At 37.5% G+C, this 19992-nt stretch overlaps 1 protein-coding gene across 17 annotated transcripts in view; it reads right to left on the reverse strand.

Moving 5' to 3' along the window:
* The window catches only part of DLG2 (discs large MAGUK scaffold protein 2), a 1971427-nt gene that overhangs the window by 694296 nt on the left and 1257139 nt on the right, over window positions 1–19992 (reverse strand). The window lies entirely within an intron of this gene.

Consider the following 19992-nt stretch of genomic DNA (forward strand, 5'->3'; position numbering starts at 1 on the left):
TCATTATATATCCCCTTATATTACGTGATGAAAAGAATACTTGCTTTCTCTGGTATTCTTTCAACAATCCATAACTCTAATCATGAAATTAAAAAAAAAATCAGACAAATAGAGATTGAGGTCATTCTATAGGATATTTGGTCAATATTCTTCAAGATCATCTAGGTCAGAAGAAACAAAGAAAGACTGAAACCGTCACAGACTGGAGGATGTTGTCACATGGCAAAGAAATGCAATGTGGAATCTTGGAATGGATCTTGGAAGGAAACGTGTACAGTCATGGAAACACTGATGAAATCTAAATAAAGTCTGCAGTTTAATCAATAGTAATGTATCAATGTTTCTTAATATTGACAAATATACCATGGTAATATAAAATGTTATCAATGGGGAAATTCCTGTCATGGCTCAGTGGAAACAAATCTAACATCCATGAGGACGCAGGTTCAATCCCTGGCCTTGCTCAGTGGGTTAAGAATACAGTATTGCCATGAGCTGTGGTGTAGGTCACAGATATAGCTTGATCTGGCATTACTGTGGCTGTGGTGTAGGATGGCAGCTGTAGCTCTGATTCGACCCCTAGCCTGGGAACCTCCATATGCTGTGGGTACAGCCCTAAAAAAAAAAAAAAAAAAAAAAAGTTATCATTGGGAAAAACTGGGTAAGAGGTATAAAGGAACTCTTTGTAATTTCTTTTCAATTTTTTTGTAAATTTATAATTATTCCAAAAAATTATTTTAAAAGCAAAAGAAGTCTTGGACTGACATTTGCAAGAGAGGCTATATGAATGAATAATAAATAACATAAAAAGTTGCTCAAAACTGCTAACTGTAAGGGACTTGCCAATCAAAACTATGAGATGACTATACGCTCATTGGAACTGCTAATATTAAAAAGACTAAACTACCAAACATGGGAGAGGATGGAGAGCTATTTGCTTTCTCATACATTGCTGGTCTGAGTGTAAAACAGAACAACTAGTACAAAGAATTGTCTGGCAGGTTCTTATTAAACACTGGCAGTTTCTTATTAGAGTCTAACACACATCTACATAATGATCTAGAAAGTCCACTTTCAGATATTTACCCAAAATAAAACATATGTCTATAAAAAGACTTGCACTAGAGTCTCCACTGCAGTTTTATTTACAATAGAAAAATACAGAAAGCTGAAGTGTCTATCAATAAGTAAATGGATAAACAAGTTGCAATATATTCATTCAGTGGAATACCACCTAGAAATAAAAGGGACAAGTCCTTTTTTTTTTTTTTTTAAGGGCTGCACCCATGGCTTATGGAGGTTCCCAGGCTGGCCTAAACCACAGCCACACCAACACAGGATCCAAGCCACATCTGTGACCTACGCTGCAACTTGCAGCAATGCTGGATCCAAAAGAGACAAGTTCTTGATACGCACTGCAATATGGATAAATCTTTAAAATATGTTGAGTGAAACAAACCAGAACAAAGCACATATGGGCATAATTCCACTTACATGAGTTTAAGGACAGGCAAAATTCACTTATAGAGAAAGAAATCAGAATACAGTTTGCTTCTGGGAGGACATAGGCTGAAAAGGACACAGGGTACTTTCTGAGGTGTTGGCAGTATTCCAAATCTTGATTTGGAATGGATGTCTATCAAAACTCAGCAAAGGATATATTTTAAGATCTGTACAGTTTGATACATAATAATTACACTTCAATTTTAAAATTTAGGCAATGAAGAGAAAGGCTCTGACTCAACTCCTACATCAGGTTGCTGAGGTACACCTTTGGGTGAAAGGAAAAAAGAACAACCACAGAAACAATTAACTAACAGAAAAGCATGACGTCTATTAACCCTCTTGGAGAATAAACTATAAAAAAGTGACTGCAGCCTTCTTAGAATCTCCTGTTTGTAATTAAGCCCTCTTGTTTGATTTCCATTATAGCAGAGAGATGGATGCAAATCATGATCTACCTGCGTCTAAAGAACTGAGTATTATTCTCCTTGTAATAGCCCGTCCCTGCCCCAGACTGAGACCAATACCATACCTTGTACAAGAGAAGCTTTCAAACATATTTTGAATAATTTAATTTTTAAGAGGTTAAGGAAACGAAAAAAAGGTAAGCCTACAGGTATATATTACATGAGCAGGTGCCTATGATACAAAATTTCCCTACTGCTTTTGGCAAAAAAAAAATAACACTTAAAAAAAAAAAAAAAAAGGAAACAAATTTTTAACCAAGAACAAATAGACCTTTTTTAGGATTATGTCATGACTATGTTTTAACAGATTCTATTCAGTTTTATCACCTATAAGAAACGTAGTCTATAAAAATGAAATTTAGGAGTTCTCTTGCGGCACAGGGGTTAAGAATCTGCCATTGTCACTGCTGTAGCTCAGGTTCGATCCCTGGCCAGGAGCTTCCACATGCTGTGGGCAGCCCCCCACCTCCCAAAAGAGAATAAAATTTAATTGTGAGGGGAAAAAAAGGACTAATTATATTCAGTTATTTGTTGTGGAGGTAAGAAATGTTAGTTAAAATTAAATAGATGGCTTCAACCTTTTCGAACTTAAGATGTACGCTATACTTCCATTCTAGTTTAAGGCAAAGAGGATGGATCTGTACAAATGCTCAAGGAGGTGGGCTAAGTGCTTTGCACATCAACAGTTATGCCAAGATGCTTGTTTCATTATGATCCATCTACACTAAGCGCAGTTCACTTCTTGCAGGCTGTTCTGTGTTTTCCTATTACTTTTCACATGAAGTCATCCATCTGCAGAAAATGAGCAAGTGGAATATTCATGAGTTAAGAGATAATTTTTATCATCCCTGGAGAGTTTCTTTCTTTGGGTTGTTTATTACCTGCAGAGCTCAACTGCATGAAAATTGATTAAGTATCATTTACCAATTATAGTGATACCAGAACACATTCCTCAAAGCAAACACTACAAGTGTAATGGTTCTTACAATAGTAGGTATGCTTTTAGGGGTAAAGCCAGGTTTTGTGGATTCTGAATCTTACATGAGTTGAGCAGCTTTTTTTTTTTTTTTTTTTTTTTTTAAGACACAAAATTACAAAAACAAGATTGCCAAAATCCTTCCCAGGGTTTTTTAGAAAGGGCTAAAGGATTAAAATAAATGACCTGGAAGCTTCATTAACTTAAATATAAATCCACCTTTGCAACTTTTTAAGCAAGTGATGACAAAAGATCAAAGGATTGATTTGTTTACCTACAACGTATATGGAAAGTATCAAATAGGAATTTCAATTTTCTTAATCTGAATTGAAAAAAAAAAGTGGTTAATGACTCATTTCTAACTGGTCCTTTGCCTGAATTAAACTACTGTGCTTGCTTACACTTTTTTGTTTTGTTTCGTTTTTGGTGGGGGGAGATGAGGACAGTTCCCATCTGAAATTCCTATCTAACCTCTGTCAGATTGGGAGGCACGATGCTGGTATTCTTTACTTGTGGAAGCTGCTCGCATACTTTACCAGTCCTTGGGGCTGGTTCCAGCAAACATAAATCCCCACAGTGAAAGAACCCCTAGTCCTTAGGTCTTAGGTCAGAGGAACTCTTCCATTGCCAGCTCCCGTCTTTTGCCACACTACCAGAAGAATTCATCACTCCCTCCCTGACCTTCTATAGCCTTGGCAGTCATCTCAATTACATTACTTTTCTAGTTTTTTATTAGTTGTTTGTGTATGAATCTAACTTTGCAAGAACTGGAGCTTCTTAAGAGCATGGGAATGCCTTTTCTTTAAACCTAGCCTAGCTCCTAATGGGGGCTTAATAAACATCCATTGAATGAAAGGATGTTTTAGAGGTGAGCTGCTTTAAGTACGGACCAAAGTACAGATCAGTAGTAGCAGCGTCTGCTACTTAGAGCTTCTTAAAAATGCAAAACATCCAGGACTATCCCAGGTCAACTGAATCAAAATGCACATTTTATCAAGATACTTAGGTGATTACTGGGCATATTAAAATCTGAGAAATGTTATTATTCTACTAGCTTTAAAGGAGGAGACTGTACCTAAAAGAATGTAGTTTTATACTTCACAATAATCAATCATTTCTTTGTTGTCTTTGTTTTTTTTTTTTTTCTTCATAGCCACACCTATGGCATATGGAAGTTTCCAGGCTAGGTGTCCAAATGGAGTTGCAGCTGTAGGCCTATGCCACAGCAACGCCAGATATGATATGAGCTTCATCTGTGACCTATGCCATACTTGTGGCAATGCTGGATCCTTAACCCACTGATCAAGACCAGGAATTGAACCTGCATCCTCATGGATACTATGTCAGGTTCCAAACATGCTGAGCTACAATGGGAACTCCTCTTTTTTTTTTTTTTTGTCTCTTTGCCATTACTTGGGCCACTCCCACGGCATATGGAGGTTCCCAGGCTAGGGGTCTAATCGGAGCTGTAGCCACCGGCCTACGCCAGAGCCACAGCAACGCAGGATCGGAGCCGCGTCTTCAACCTACACCACAGCTCACGGCAACGCCGGATCGTTAACCCACTGTGCAAGGGCAGGGACCGAACCTGCAACCTCATGGTTCCTAGTCGGATTCGTTAACCACTGCACCATGACGGGAACTCCAGGAAATCCTCTTCATTTGTTTGTAATATTTTCGGCTACACTGCTCATAGGAACAAAGGACAAATGACCCAGTGGACTATTATTCCACTTCATTCTTGTCCCTAACAAAATAAAATACTAATTTGAAAAGCACAAACAAGAAATAAAAGAAATTTAATATTTGGTTAAAAAAAGTACAGGAGTTCCCACTGTGGCTCAGTGGTAATGAATCCAAATAGTATCCATGAGGTTGCAGGTTCGATCCCTGGCCTCGCTCAGTGGATGAAGGATCCTGCATTACCAAGAGCTGTGGTGTAGGTCACAGATGCAGCTGGGATCTGGTGTTACTGTGGCTGTGGTGTAGACTGGCAGCGGTAGCTTCAATTCGACCCCTAGTCTGGGAACCTCCATGTGCCGTTGCTGTGGCCCTCAAAAAAAAAAAAAAAAAAAAAAAGACAAAAAAAAAATTTACAACATAGTAGAACTGGTGAAAAGAAGGTGATGATGAATATTAAAAATACTAGCATGAATGCTGAGCTGTCAATTCAGATCCCAAACCAGTGTCTTGCCCTTTTTTGGGGGGTGGGTGTTAAACAAATTCTTCAAAAGCCCAAGTCTGATCCCAGAAGGCTCTGTAGATCAATGTTTCTGTGCTCTAAGCTCAAGATGGAGAACTAATGTGGAAATTAGATAAAATCAAATTTAGCCAGATTGCCGTCCCAGCCCATCCTCTAAAATGTATGTGCCTATGAATTCTCAGATTTGAAATTAAAGTTCAGCTAGTTTTCATTTCATGAGAGAACCATTAACTAGTACTTTCAATTTACCGCCTTCCTCCTCATTCCTCTTTTTTTTTTTTTTTCTTTCTTTTTTGGCTGCCCTGTGGAATATGGAAGTCCCCAGGCCAGGAGTCAGATCCAAGCTGAAGTCGCGACCTATGCCACAGCTGGCAGCAATGCTGGATCCTTAACCCTCTCTTCCAGGCTGAGGATCAAACTTGCATCCCAGTGCTGCAGAGATGCCACTGGTTCCATTGTGCCACAGTGGGAACTCCCCTTATGCTTCTCGTTGAGCAGTTTTCTAACTGTCTGGACTTTTTCCAGCTTGATTGTGAGAGAAAATCATCTTGTTTCTCCCTTCAGAGTGGCTATCTTTTCAGGCACTTAGGTAATTTACGGAAAAGAGTTATCACATATTATAAATGTGATTAAGTCTGGATAGGTATAAACATATCCATCTGAAGAAGATACATTTCAATGCAAATTTAAAGAAGAAAAGAAAGAAATTAAAGAATTCAAAGAACTGTCACCTATGGCAGAAGCTATTAGTCATGTCACAGTGAAGAAATAATGACTGTCTGAGAGTTGCTCAGTTCTTCAAGGTGAACTTCAAAAGAATGACGCGACTTCAAAGAAAATCACAGGAAAAAGAGTTTGAATCACAGCAGAGACATTGCTCGGGAAATTAGGCATGTGACTGTTTTAATCAATACACAAGTCCAAAACTTGTCAAAATTTATTTTTCCTTTTCAAAAGTCAGACTTTGAAATTTCATTCAACACAAAATAAATTAGAAGACTTTCATATGATTGCATGCATAGTATCTTGGTTTAATTTCAATGTAATCGAGAATAATCCAGAAACCTAGTAAAATATTGCCATTAGGTAGAAGTTATCCTTGTTCTATCTGCATTAGTCAGGAAAGGTTACGTTATACTGTTGAACAAAAATTAACCCCTAAATCTCAGTGCCTTAATAATACATATGTTTGTTTCTTACACAAATCATAAAGTTGAACAGTTCTCCAGGCAATTCTGTAAAAACTGAAGGGGCTTTTTACCACTTCAGTTCTAGTCCCTTGCCTAGGATTAATCAAAAGAGCCTGTCTCACCTCCAAGAGGCTAGGAAATGTATTTTTCTAAGTGTCCATGAGGAAGAGGAAAACAAGATATTGGAGAGCCTTAGTAATGATATTAGTGAGCATGACAAGTAAGATGATATCAACAGAAGGTCTAGCATCAGTGGAAACAAACTGATAAAGGGGAGAAAACAGAGGCACAGTTTGGGATGAAAAGAAAGGAGGTATCATCATTGGTCAGGAATGGTATTACCTCATTTTTAGTGTAGAAATATCTAGAAAAATATATATTAGGCAAGTCCTTTGAATCAACATATACTTTTAGTGTATTATAATTGCTCATTGTTTAAAATAATTCCAGTATGACAGTTCTGGAAAGGGAAGAACTGACCCATTCTCTAAGTTTTAGTTTTCTATTACTGCATAACGAGTTATCACAAACTTAGTGGCTTAAAACAATGGTCACTTATGACCTTATATCTCTCTAGTCAGAAGTCAGACATGACATAACTAGTTTCTTGACTTAAGAGTCTCATTGGGCTAAACCAAGGTATCATCCAGGGTTGTGGTTTTCATTCATAGCTTAAGGTTCAGGGTCAGTGGTTGAACTTATATCTTGCTCATATTACCTCTTCAGCAACAATGAAACTCTAGTCCTTTTCATACTTCAGATCTCTCTGACTTCCTCTCCTGATTTTAAGGGATCCTATAATTATTTTGGGCCCATCCAGAAAATCAAGATAACCACTTCTCTATCTTGAGGTCAGCCTATTAGGAATCTTAGTTGCATGTGCAAATGTCCTTTTGCCGTGTAATATAGTGACAATACACAGGAATGACACCAACTGGCAGAGATCATGAAGCCTAAAACTCTGCCTACCACGCTGTGATAGAAAGCTCTCTCTTTAATATTTCCGTTTCATGTGTAAGAATTTTGTTTGCCGAATAGGTTTTCACAAAGCAGGCACAACTGCAGTGTATCTGGGTTCAGATGAGTGATGAATTAAGAAAGAGAAAAATGTATAAACTTGGCTAATTTGGGGATGAGGGAAAATGAGGACAAATAATAGGGGACTCGAGCAAACTATGATATATGTCGAAATGTGGAGACATAAGCAAGGAGAATAAAAGAAGCAGGAGGTGTGCAATTGGAAGCACACTCAATGAAGGAGAGAGTAAGGTTGACACAAGGAATCACTGGAAACATTTTATATGTAGTACGGGTTATTAACAGCAAAGAGAATTTATATTACCTGTGGTAATTCAGGTACTAAAAAACTTAAATATGTTGAAAATGTTATGATTTCCCACTATGTAAATGAATTACAAGGAATAAAGCAGGGTTTTTTTGGCATTCACAATTATATTATACAATCATCAAAGTACAGTAACAACTGAAGGAGATAATATGTATATGAGTGGTTAGTTCATACTCAGCTCCTAAAAAAAGAGTTAATGGTAGAAAGAAGTTCAATTATTAAAAAAAACTGATCATTATTAGCCACTATCAAATCAATAAATGGAGCCAGACATAATGTCTCCTAAATCAAACTGTCTATTACCCAGAGGAACTTTTTCCTGTCCATCCTCTGGTTGAGGTTCTAATACCTCTGAAATGAACCAGAAATAAACCAGAAGAGAAAAGAGGAAAAGTACAAGATGCAATAACCATTTGCCAGAGTTTTATACTTCACTCATGTTACCTCAAAAATAAAAAAAGGCCAAGAAGAGATTCTAGAGTCAATCCATAGTCATATAGTCAAATACATTCGAGCCATATTGAACAGTTATATTTCATTTCAGGCTGAACTGTTCAGGGTCTTTAAAGTGCTAATGTGCTTTGTGAGTCTTTAATGGAGGAATATAATTTGAAGATTTTCCAAATATCTGTGACTAAATAAATTTCTTTTAGTTCAGACCATGGCAGAAATGGCTAGCTGTCCAAAGTTCGTGCTTTCTTTTCCATTGTACAAAGTGGAACACGGGAAATGACTCCCAGCTAAGGAGTGCACTTCCTGGCTCCTTTTGCTACTAAGTATGGCCACAATACTAATTCGTGGCAATGCATTTTGAGAGAAAATTGTTGAGTCACTTCTTCAAACAAGGCTTTTGAGAAATGGGTATTCCTTCTCTACTATCCTTCTTCTGTCAGCTGGTAGAGAAGACAGTGGCAGACCCTCAAGAAGAAAGGACCCTGAGTTTCTGAATCACTATGTGGAGGAAAATTCTCACTAACCAGAGTGTATATATATATATATATACACTAGACCAGTGATTTTTGTCTCTGAGGAAACATTTGGCCATATTTGGAAATATTTTTGGTTATCACAGTTGAGAGGGGGTGATACTAGCCTCACTGGGTCGAGGTCAGGAATGTTGCTATTATTCTACAATGCACAGAATAGCCACCGCCAACAGAGAATTATCTAGTACAAAATGCCAATAGTGCCAAGGTTGAAAAACACTTAATTAGACTGTTAAGTGTGTGGGGGGATATATAAATGTATTTACATATAGCATTATATGGAAAAATATGTATATATGATATATTTATATATAGCATTAAGCCTCTGGAATCTTAGGGTTTGGTGTAGCAGCCATTATTAATTTATACACAGCTTCCCGTAGAACTAGTGTTCCAAAGACCATACTTCAGGAAAAACAGAAGATAGAATCAATACTGTGAATACCAAGATAATACATTACATTGGCTGCCAAGACATGCTGACTCTACCCTCAGACAATTTCTTTTTTTTTTTTTCTTTTTTTTTTTTTTTGTCTTTTGTTGTTGTTGTTGCTATTTCTTGGGCCATTCCCACGGCATATGGAGGTTCCCAGGCTAGGGGTTGAATCGGAGCCGTAGCCACCGGCCTACGCCAGAGCCACAGCAATGCGGGATCCGAGCCGCGTCTGCAACCTACACCACAGCTCATGGCAATGCCGGATCGTTAACCCACTGAGCAAGGGCAGGGACTGAACCCGCAACCTCATGGTTCCTAGTCAGATTCGTTAACCACTGCGCCACCACAGGAACTCCTCAGACAATTTCTGAATTCTATTCCAATCTCTGTTTTCACTGCTAACATCCTCCTCATGTATACATTTTCTGCACCTGGTCTATTATAATAGTTTCCTAAAGGTGCTCTTCTCTAGTATCTTAGTTGTTGTCACAACGTTAAGAATGGCTGAACCAGAACTTGTACTCAAGCTTTTGCTTCTAAATCCTTTGTACTTTTTTTACTGAAGAGTGAGAGTGAGCGTAATATAGAGAAAGCTTAAGCTCGAGGATGGAAAAGACATACTTAAATCTTAGTTTTGATACTACGATTAAATTTGTGAAAAATAACTAAGTACATGTCTTTGAGTTTCACCTCATTTAAAAAATAGAAATAAAATAGTTTAAAAATAAAGTTTATATATAAAGTCTATAATTTTCTTTAAAGAATTAGTATAGTACTTGGAACATGGTTAAGTTTGCATGATATCGTAACAAATCATTAGGGGAAAAGAAGCACATATTGCACCAGGACCCCTGAACTATTTGTTAGTCCTCTCCCTCTAGGCAAATGTTGGATTATCCTTCAGTGAGTTTATTCAGGGTGATGGGAAATCTTTAAGATTGTTCAAGCAAATGTGAACTTGCACAGAATACTCAGATTTATCACTAACATTTTGTTTTTGTGATACTTGGGACCTGCAGTCAGCTCAGATCTGGGTTTCTTTCAGTAGTCATTCAATCTTTTAGTGCACTGCTTTTAAAGTTGCATTTTATACTATAACTAGGTTCTTTTTAAAAAAGGTGTCTAAAAATTTTTTATTATAACTGATTTACGATGTTCTGTTTTTATCTGCTGTACAGGAAAGTGACCCAGTTATACACATACATACGTTCTTTTCCTCATATTATCCTGCATCATGTTCAATCACAAGTGATTAGATATAGTTCCCTGTGCTATACAGCAGGATTTCATTGCTTATCCACTCCAAATGCAATAGTTTGTATCTATTAACCCCAAACTCCCAAGTCATTCCACTCCCTCCCTCTCTTCCCTTGACAACCACAAGTCTGTTCTCCATGTCCATGAGTGTTTCTTTTGGGTAGATAGGTTCATTTGTGCCATATATTAGATTCCAGACGTAAGCGATATCATATGATATTTTTCTTTCTCTTACTTAGTATGAGAATCTATAGTTCCATCCATGTTGCCACAAATGGCATTAAGTTGTCCTTTTTTATGGCTGAGTATTATTCCATTGTGTAAATACACCACGTCTTCTTAATCCATTCATCTGTCAATGAACATTTAGGTTGTATCCATGTATGGGCTATTGTGAATAGTGCTGCAATGAATATAGGGGCGCATATATCTTTTACTATGAAAGTTTTGTCTGAATATATGCTAGACCATACGGTAGTTTTATATTTAGTTTTTGAGGTACTTCCATACAGTTCTCCATAGTGTTTGTATCAATTTACACTCCCACTAAGAGTTTATGAGGATTCCCTTTCCTCCATACCCTCTCCAGTATTTGTTGTTTGTAGTCTTATTAACGATAGCCACTCTGATGGGTGTGAGGTGGTACCTCATTGCAGTTTTAATTTGCATTTCTCTAATAATTAGTGATATTGAACATTTTTTCATGTGCCTGTTGGCCATATGTGTATCTTTAGAGAAATGTCTATTTAGGTCTTCGGCCATTTTTCAATTGGGTTGTTGGTTTGTTTTCCTGTGGTTATATAAGTTGTTTGTATATTTTAGTGATTAAGCCCTTGTCAATTGCATCATTTGAAACTAATTTCTCCCATTCCACAGATTGTATTTTTTTTTTTTAATGTTTTCCTTAGGTGTGCAAAAACTTGTAAACTTGATTAGGTCCCATTGGTTTATTTTTGTTTTTATTTCTGTTGCCTTGGGAGACTCACCTAAGAAAACAGTTATAAGGTTGATGTCACAGATTGTTTTGCCTACCTTCTCTTCTAGGAGTTTGATGGTGCCTTGTCTTACATTTAAGTCTTGAAGTCATTTTGATTTTGTTTTTGTGCATGGTGCAAGGGTGTGCTCTACGGTCACTGATTTACATGCAGCTGTCCATTTTTCCCAGCACCACTTACTGAAGAGACTGTCTTTTTCCCATTTTATATTCTTGCCTCTGTTGTCGAAGATTAATTCACTGTAGGTGTCTGGTTTTATTTCTAGGCTGTCTATTCTGTTCCATTGGTCTATGTGTCTGTTTTTGCATCAGTACCACACTGTCTTGATTACTGCAACTGTGTAATATTGTCTGAAGTCTGGGAGAATTTCTCCTGCTTGTTTTATTTTCCTCAGGATTGCTTTGGCAATTCTAGGTCTTTATGGTCCCATATAAATTTTTGGATTGTTTGTTCAAGTTCAACAAAAAAATGTCATGGGTAATTTGATAGGGATTGCATTAAATCTGTAGATTGCTATGGGTAATATGGCCATTTTAATGATATTAATTCTTCCAATCAGAAGCATGGAATGTCTTTCCACTTCTTTTAATCCTCTTTAATTTCCTTGATTAATGTTTTATAGTATTCAGCATATAAATCTTTCACCTCCTTGGTCAGGTTTATTCCTAGGTATTTAATTTTTTGGGGTGTGATTTCAAAAAGTATTTTATTTTTATATTCCTTTTAAAATATCTCATTGTTAGTATATAGAAATGCAACCAATTTCTGAATGTTAATCTTGTATCCTGATACTTTGCTGAATTTGTTGATCAGTTCGAGTAGTTTTTGTGTGGGGTCCTTAGGGTTTTCTATATACAGTAGCAAGTCATCTGCATTGAGTGACTATTTTACCTCTTATCTTCCAGTTTGGATACATTTTATTTCTTTTGTTTGTCTGATTGATGTGGCTAGGACTTTAATACCATGTTGAATAAAAGTGGTGGGAGTGGGCATCCTTGTCTTGTTTCAGATTTTAGTGGGAAGGCTTTCAGCTTCTCTCTGTTGAGTATTATATTGGCTGTGGGTTTGTCATAAATGGCTTTGATTATGTTAAGGTATGTTCTGTCTCTATCCACTTTGGTAAGAGTCTTTATCATGAATGGATGTTGGATTTTGTCAAATATTTTTCTGCTTCTATTGAGATGATCATGTGGCTTTTGACTATTTTGGTTAATGTGGTGTATTATATTGATTGGTTTGCATATGTTGATCATCTTTGTGAACCTGGGATGAATCCTACTTGGTCCTGGTGTATGATCACTTTAATATTTTGTTGGATTTGAATGGCTAAATTTTTTTTGAGAATTTTTTGCATCTATATTCATCAAAAATAATGGCCTATAGTTTTCTTTTTTGGTAGTATCTTTGTCTGTTTTCTGGTATTAGGGTGATGGCAGCTTCATAGAATTTGGGATTGTTCCTTGTGCATCAACCTTTTGGAAAATTTTAAGAAGAATAGGTATATGTTCTCTGCATTTTTGGTAGAATTCACCTGTGAAGCCATCTGATTCTGGACTTTTGTTTGCAGGGAGTGTTTTCATAACATATTCAATTTCATTTCTAGTGACCAGTATGTTCAATTGATCTATTTCTTCTTGATTCAGTTTTGGTGGTCTGTGTGTCTTTAGAAAGTTGTCCATTTCTTCTAGGTTGTTAAATTTGTTGGCATATGATTGCTCAGAGTATTTTCTTATCATTTTTTGTATTTCTGCAGTATCAGTGGAGATTTCTCCTCTTCCTTTTTTTTTTTTTTTGTCTTTTTGCCATTTTCTTGGGCTGCTCCTGTGGAATATGTAGGTTCCCTGGCTAAGGGTCAAAACAGAGCTGTAGCCGCTGGCCTATGCCAGAGCCAGAGCAACGCAGGATCTGAGCCACATCTGCAACCTACACCACAGCTCATGGCAAAGCCAGATCCTTAACCCACTGAGCAAGGCCAGGGATTGAACCCAAAACCTCATGGTTCCTAGTCAGATTCGTTAACCACTGAGCCATGACGGGAACTCCCCATCTCTTATTTTGTTTATTTGAGGTCTTTCTTCCTCTTGGTGAGTCTGGCCAGATGTTTGTCAATTTTGTTTACCCTTTCAAAGCACCAGCTCTTGGTTTTATTGATTTTTTTCTTTCTTTTTTTTTTTTTTTTTTGAATCTCTATTTTATTTATTTCTTCCCTGATCTTTACGAGTTCCTTCCTTCTGCTGACTTTAGGGTTTTTTTTGTTCTTCTTTTTCTAATTGATTTAGGTGGTGGTTTAAGTTGTCAATTTCAGATTTTTCTTCTTCTCTGAGGAAGGTCTGTATCGCTATGAATTTCCCTCTAAGCATGGCTTTTGTGGCATCCCATATATTTTGAATAGTTGTGTTTTCATTATTGTTTGTCTTTAGGTATTTTTTTAATTTCATTTTTGATTTTTCCTTTTTTTTTTTTTGCCTTTCTGACTTTACTAGGGCCGCTCTTTCTTTTTTCTTTTTTGTTTTTGTTTTTTGTTTTTTGTTTTTTGGTTGTTTGATTTCCTTTTATTTTACGCTTGTTTCTTCTTCCTTTGAGTTTTTGTGAATGTATTGTTTGGTTTTGATTTTTGATTGCCTTATTTTTCAAGTATATTAACTGCTTCCTATATCTGCTCGCTTTAGCCTGATAGTCATATAGGCTCAAACACATTCTTAAAAAAGGAGTCTAGATAGTCTTACTTTCCTTCTCAACATTTTGTAGTTTTGATTTTCTTTTTTAACATCTTCATATTTATCCTTTTGCTGTTCCTTGTGTTTACTATTGCATTTACAAAGCTTTTCTTCCCCTTTTATATCTGTATTTATACAATTACTTTCCAATTGTGATTTCCTCCATCCTATGGCATCTTCTCAATTCTTTCCTAATTAGACATCTTTCAGTATTTCTTTTAGAATAGGTTAATATTGCTGTAATCTTTTAGTTTTAGTTTGTTGGAGAAATTCTTTATTTCTCTTTCTCTTTTAAATGATATTCTTGCTGGGTACAGTATTCTAGGCTGCAAATGTTTCCCTTTTAGAACTTTAAATATATCTTGCCACTCTGTTCTGGCCTGTTTTGTTTCTGTAGAGAAATCAGCTGATAGCCTTATGGTGGTTCCCTTATCATTAACTCTTTGTTTTTCTCTTGCTGCCTTCAGAATTCTCTCATCTTAAATTTTGCCATTTTTATTATAATTTATCTTGGGGTGTGTCTGTTTAGTTTCAATTTGTCTGGAGCTCTCTGTGCTTCCTGTATCTTGGTGTCTGTTTTCTTTTACATTTGGAAAGTTCAGCCATAATTTCTTCAAATATATTTTCAATCCCCTTTCCCTTTCTCTTCTCCTTTTGGAATACATATTATTTATACATAATAGGGATTATGCCCACTTTATATTGTCCCATAGATCTCTTATATTGCTTTCATGTTTTTCTCATTTGGTTTTCTGTCTGCTCTCTGATGATTAGGTGATTTCCATTATTCTATCTTCCAAGTCAGTTGTTACTCTGCATTATTGATTCTGCTCTTCAGTGTCTCTTACTCAGCTTGGGTCTCTGCAAATAAATTTTCTAATTTTCTGGCTCCTCCTTATAATTTCTAGTTCCTTTCTACAGTAATCTGTATTACTGTTCATACCCACTCTTAATTCCTTCATATTTGCTCTTAATTCCTTCAGTATTTTCATATCTCCATTTTGAACTAAGAGTCTTTTCAACTACAGAGGTCAGTTTCATTGTTTGCTCCTCATGGGAATTCTCTTGTTCTTTTAACTGGGAATGGTTCCTGAGCTTATTAATTTTTCTTATATTTTTCTTATTCTATGAATTTAGGGGAAAAAAAAACTACTATAGTCTTGTTATTTATATGCAAGAGTGCTCCTGGGGTATTTTGTGAGGGCTTATTTTTTATTTTTATTTTTGGCATGAGGACTGCTTTTGGTTTAAATGCTTTCTTTGTCTTTCCCTACTGCGTGGAGGCTGTTATCCCCCTGATAGGGGGTTCTGGTGTAAGGCACGTGAGTGTTTCATGGAAATGGAGGCAATGGGTAGGGCTAGCAGCCAATGCTTTCTTGCAGTAGAAAGGACCCACAGAGAATTGGTGCAGGCTGTTCATGGATGCAGAGCCCTGGGAAGTGGCAGTGACCCTTAGGAAGCTGTAGGCAGTGCTCAGAGCATTTGACAGTGGTAGTAGAAGGGCAAGTGTGTTCCTTGGGAATGAGAGAAACAATGGGTTGTGCTCAGTTGCAGTGCCATCCTCTGCACTGAGCCCTGAGATGACTGGGGCACATAGGTGGTGCCAGTTCATGGACCCCTGGTGGTGGTGGGCCACGCCCATCCCTGGAGTCTGAGCTGACTGATGTGGTTTGCTCCCACCACCTCTTGCCCTTGCAAGAGGTGCTCCACCACCCGAGAGCCTGTGTGTGTGTGGAGAAGGATATTCCTGTGATGGTTCTTCCCTGCTTCCCCTTGCCCTCACCACCAATGGTGGCTTGGTTCTCTTCTGAGCCCAGGCTTCCTCCCTGGTTCCTTCAGCTTTCCCTCCCCCTGGTTCCCTCCACTCCTCAGTCATGGCACACTCCTACCCAGGCCCTCAGGCTGTCTCCACACAGCCAACCCTAATCCTCTCCTTGGAACTGACTTCTGGAGCCTGAAAGCCCCCGGCCCCTGCCTGAGCATCTCGGGCTGTGGTGTCCAGAGTGGTGATATCGATGGTTTGTGTGGTTCTCTTTGTGCTTTGCCCTCCTCTTTGCAGCTTCTCCCCATTTCTCTGAGGCTTTGAGGTTCCCCCTCCATCCTGGCTGGTGGTTAGGTGGCATCCCAGGGTGTGGATTCCTTTCCTCTTTTACAGCTCCCTCTAAGGAGCACTGGTGCTATCCTGATTCCTTTTTTTTTTTGTTTCTGTTATCTGTCTTTTTCCTTTTGTTCTACCCAGTTATATTGAGGATTTCCTACCCTTTTTTGGAGGCTTAAGGCCTTCTGCCAGCATTCAGTATATGCTCTGTGCAAACTTTTCTACATGTAGATTTTTTTTTTTTTATGTGTTTGTGGAAGAAGGTGAGCATCACATCTTACTTCTGCCATCTTGATCCTGCCTCCTCTATAACTACATTCTTATTTTTAGTCATTTATTTACAATAAATTTACATTCTAAAAACCAGCTTGAAAAATCGACAAAAAACATTATTCTTCCTTTCTGGAAATCCTTCATGTCAAAATTTTGCTTTTTAGGGCCCTGCCTGTGGCATATGGAAGTTCCCAGGCTAGGAATCAAGTCAGAGCTGTCAGCCTACACCACAGCCATAGCAACAAGGGATGCGAGCCATGTCTGTGACCTATACCATAGCTCATGCAAGGCTGGATCCTTAACCCACTGAGCAAGGCCAGGGATTCAAACTGCATCCTCATAGATACTAGTTGGGTTTGTTACCACTGAGGCATAATGGGAACTCTTTCATGTCCAAATTTTACTACTCTACCGAAGGCTTCACTTTTCCCCTTGAAAACTTCTCTGGGACATCTGCTGAAGATAATCTCCTTCATCAGTATATACCTCTGTATTCATTCACTTCATTGATTTATTCATTCCACAAATATTCATTAAGAACAAAGCTCTGTGCCAAGAATATTCTTTTTTTCTTTTTTGTAATGAGCTACACCTGCAGCTTATGGAAGTTTTGGGGCCAGGAGTCAAATTGGAGCTGCAGCTGAGGCTATGCCACAGCCATAGCAATATCAGATCTGAACTGCATCTGCAACCCACACCATAATTTATGGCAACACTGGATCCTTAACCCACCGAGCAAGGCCAGGGATCAAATCCACATCCTCAAAGAGACAAGGTCAGGTCATTAACCCACTGAGCCATAATGGGAACTCCAAGACTCATCATGTTGGACGCTGAACTCTGCTAATGTCTTGGTCTCTGTTACTAGACTAAATTCCTGAAGGGAGCAGACCACAGATTATTGACTTAGACATACTATGTAGGCCTGCACATCTTAAGTGCTTAATAAATATCTCTACTACTCTTTACTTCACACAAAAGCCAGAGACTATTACTGCTTTTTTTTTTTCTTTCTTTCTTTTTTTTGTCTTTTTGCTATTTCTTTGGGCCGCTCCTACGGCATATGGAGGTTCCCAGGCTAGGGGTCGAATCGGAGCTGTAGCCACCGGCCTATGCCAGAGCCACAGCAACGCGGGATCCGAGCCGCGTCTGCAGCCTACACCACAGCTCATGGCAACACCGGATCCTTAACCCACTGAGCAAGGGCAGGGACCGAACCTGCAACCTCATGGTTCCTAGTCGGATTCGTTAACCACTGCGCCACGACGGGAACTCCTGCTTTTTTTTTCTTTAACCATGTGTTTTCTAAATGCCTCAGTGGCCCCCAAGGAGAGGATTCACAAATCAAAAAACGCACAAAACTTAATTCCATTGGTTCCTATATTCCACCTGTGGTGTTCAGCAACTCAGTTACAAATTAAGATAGGGATTCATAAAACAAAACTACAACTTGGGCAATCCTGCTCCATTCGCCTTGAGTATACTCAGGGAATAATATCAATTTTCTAACACACATGTAGCAATTATGCACGTAAGAAGTTTTGCTAATGAAAGAGGAATAAAAGCCCAATAATGTGTAACAATTACATCCACCAAATGAGTTTAGGGGATTGAGAATACTGATTGTTTATATATAAAGAATTTATATTAGCTGAAACAGTACCACTTGCAGTCTCTTAAGCACAGCGATTATGTGAAATAAACAAATCAACAGGCCTGTATTTGTACAACCATTAACATTTTATATTAAGAAGCAAATATTCCCAAATAATGCTATTTATGTCAAGTGCTAAGTAGCAAAGTTTTCTGCAGGATACTTTTCTATCAAAAGTTTTTTTTATATGTAGCTGTTGAGTTTGATGCTTATGTGCAACATTTTAGGAAAACTCTTTTACATGTGCTGTATTTGTCAAGAAGTTTCCTTTCAACTGTTCTCAGAAACAGCAGAGAATATTTTTTTCTTAAGAGAATTGGAAACTGGCACTAGCTTAGGCATTTAAAAGCAGGAACTTTCTTTTTTCATTTGCTTATCCTTAGTAACTAGTGCCACATTTGCGTCACGTGAGGAACTTAGCAAATGCTTTCTGAGTAGATGAATGAATGAATGAATTTGGCCTTCACATGATATTAAATTTTAAATATATAGAAAAAAATCCATTTATTTTTTCTTCTAAGCATTTATAATTATTATTCTGTTAATTTGAAATTAATGGCTGAAGAACTAATAATAACATAATATTAGCACATTAATACAATGTTAGTATTAACATAGCCATCAACGCATTTCAACATATGTATTCTTTTTGGCTATGCCCATGGCATTGCGGAAGTTCCTGGGTCAGGGAATAAACCTGAGTCACAGCAATGACAATGCTGAATCCTTAATCTGCTGAGCCACCAGCAAACTCCTTCAATATTTTTAAGTGCTGGTGTTTATAATACATTAATTTTTGATGACATTTCAGAGATCTCACACTATAACATCTTTTTTACTTTTTTAGTTTTAATACACAACTATAATTAAGTATGCAACTATTTTATCACAAGAAAGAAATAAATGAGAAGAAAGGTCTATAAAACAGATTTCCTTGGATATTTAATAACAATAATGATATCCAATTTTTCTTCTGTCTATTAAGTTTTATAAAATATTTTCACATACATCATCTAAACTCATCTCACCATAACCTTAGGAGGTGGGTTTCAATATTCTGGCCCTACAGACTGAAAACCCCAGAGAAATCAGTGGGCATATATAAAGACACACTGTAGTCTCTACCTACCTCACTTTCATCAATTTATAGAAATCCACTCTAGCACTTAATGATGGATGTAGAGACATATGTTTAGAACTAATTAAATGACTATTAAAAACCCTTTCCAATTCCTATTAATGGAAAAGATACTAAGATCAGATTACCAATTTGGTGAAATTGCAAAAGAACAAAAAAAAAGGTAATAAAATCCTTGGTTAATGCATGGCATAATGAAGATGCTAATGGGTTGAATACTTGGGTATATTTTGTGAAACTCATCAAGTCTGTGTAATGGGAATCCTGAGCAACTCTCTCTGCTGTTCAGCCTTCCTCTGATGTGGCAGGAGCCCAGCTGGCTCAGATTTTAGGCAGGCCAAATGTTCCAGGATCTGTTATTATTCAGATCCCAAATAATATTAAGATGAGCATGATTAGGACTTATAAGGACTAACTCAATACTAAGATAGGATAGCAAGAGAAAATGTCAGGCTGTATTGTAAAAATTGGAAATATGACTCAACAATGAGAAGGAGTTCAGTGATGGTCACACAAAGAAGCATGATAGAATTGAGTGAAATGTTACTGCCCTAGATAAGAAATTGCCTGAGACAGAAAACAGCGTGGAATAACATGCTTTTTGGGGGTAGCTAAGTCTAAACACTCAAATTTCCAGGAATTTAACCTCTCTTAACATAGTCCTCTGTATCTTCTAGACTCCAATATTCACTATTATTACTCTGTGTGCAGTTGTTCAGTGTCATATGTGGGTGGGCCAGGGCCAGCCAAT

This window comes from Sus scrofa, chromosome 9, assembly GCF_000003025.6.
Source record: "Sus scrofa isolate TJ Tabasco breed Duroc chromosome 9, Sscrofa11.1, whole genome shotgun sequence".
NCBI classification, from domain to species: Eukaryota; Metazoa; Chordata; class Mammalia; order Artiodactyla; family Suidae; genus Sus; species Sus scrofa.